Genomic DNA, 1,879 nt, shown 5'->3' on the forward strand with positions numbered 1-1,879 from the left:
AATACTGATCTAACCAAAAATTATTTTAAAATAGTATTGAAAGAATAAGTGTGGAGAGTGTACAGAAGTTTAAGAGAACTAAGTACATATCCATTGATTTCCTATTTTGGAAAGTACTATCTAAAACTGAATAATAGAGAAATAGCTGTTTAGACTCATTATTTTGAATGTGAAAACAAATACCGCAAAGAAACAGTAAAGAGTTAAAAGTGGCTATAATTAGGGAGTAGGAATTGAGGAAGGAGGAAGGTGGGGCAACTGTATTTTGTCAGTTATGGAACTGACTTTAAATTATAAATATGTATAACACTGATTAAAAATAGAAAGCATTCATCAGAAGAAAGTACATTTCAAAAAATTCATTTTTAAAATTACTATAAATTGGGTCAAATTATACCTTAACATTAAATAGGAAGACTTTAGGTAAGGTACAGTTGTGAGGATGGACATTATGTATTTATATTTAACATTACGTCATATATATATATATCTAACATTACCCATACTCACGTCTTTAATTCTGAATAAAAGAGATGCCTACAGTGTTTTAACTTCAACTATAATCCTTGATGTTTTCTAATACCTAGAAACTATACTTGGATTTTCTGAAAGTTATGAGAAAAACTTCAACAAATCTTTACAATAAATCTTGTAAGAAACAAGTCTAAGGTGACACTCACATGGAAATAAGTACATGCAAAACTTTGTTTCTATAACTTATGCTGCATGAGAAAAAATATATTTTTTCTTTAGTTTTTCTTGATTTAAAGTGCAAGAACAGAGGCATTTAAATGAAAACCACTGATGAAACATGACTACAGTGAAGGATATACTGCTAATCAAGTCGATACATGCATATTTGGTGGTTCTCCTTTAAAGTACAAAATCAACATAATTGGACCCTAAAGAGAGATAAGAGAGGCTAGATTTTTAAGTCAGGTCAATATTAAGTCAATCAACTCCAAAATAAAAAATTTAAAAGGTATGCACAGCTTCCAGTCAAGATAGGTAAATGCTGAGCTCACCTCCTCTCATGACCACATCAAAGTTACAACTAAACTACAGAACAACTGTCATTGAAAATCACCTGAAGTCTAGATGAGCAGGAGTCCTACAACTAAGGACACAAATGGGCTGGTCCTACACCCACAAGTGGTTGTTAAAAATGAGCAGGGATATGGCAGCTGCAGAGGTCTCCACTGAGGGCGGAGAGGTCCCAGCCTTACATCAGGCTCTCCAGCCCAGGGTTCCAGTGCCGGGAGGAGAAGACTCCACAACTTCTGACTGTGAAAACAGTGGAGGTTGTGGCTGAGTGAAATGGAGAGCTGCAGGAGTCCCAGGTGTTTCTCTTAAAGGGCCTGCACATGAACTCACTCGCTGATGGACTCACTCGCTCTGAGCTCCAGTGCTAGGGCAGCAGCTCAAAAGGTGCCAGGGACATATGGGAGGAAACGAATTGTCTGGCTTCAGGGCGAGGGCTGGAGGGGTGGCTTTCTTCAAGAGAGAAGTAGGACAAAATCCACTGTTGCTTTGTTGAGCCCTCCCACCCTCCCCACACCCCACCTGCAAGTGCAGGTAGGCTCCAAGTCTGAGTATCCATCAACCTGGCTAATACCATTCACTCTGCCCTAGTGATTCCCTGAGACCCCATGCCATCCAACTTTCAGGCCCACCCATGATGCTTCCAGTGGCTTACAAACAGCCTGTCTTGGCTCATGCTATAGACTTTCCTAAAATCTCCCAAAGGTTCTCAAACCACAAATAGGCAGCATTAGGCCTTGGTGTGCCCCATATACCTCTTTCTGAGCAGCCCCCAGCCTGGTACTAGTGGCAGCTAGCCTCACTTTGTAGTTTCGCCTTTCCCAGGCATCTCCAAGGC

General features: G+C 39.8%; 1 protein-coding gene across 6 annotated transcripts in view; it reads right to left on the bottom strand.

Annotated features, from left to right (window-relative positions):
* The window catches only part of ALG5 (ALG5, dolichyl-phosphate beta-glucosyltransferase), a 41,978-nt gene that overhangs the window by 6,068 nt on the left and 34,031 nt on the right, over positions 1-1,879 (bottom strand). The gene's annotated exons all lie outside the window — the stretch shown is intronic.

The sequence above is a fragment of the Pteropus vampyrus genome, unplaced genomic scaffold, assembly GCF_000151845.1.
Source record: "Pteropus vampyrus isolate Shadow unplaced genomic scaffold, Pvam_2.0 Scaffold71, whole genome shotgun sequence".
Taxonomy (NCBI): domain Eukaryota; kingdom Metazoa; phylum Chordata; class Mammalia; order Chiroptera; family Pteropodidae; genus Pteropus; species Pteropus vampyrus.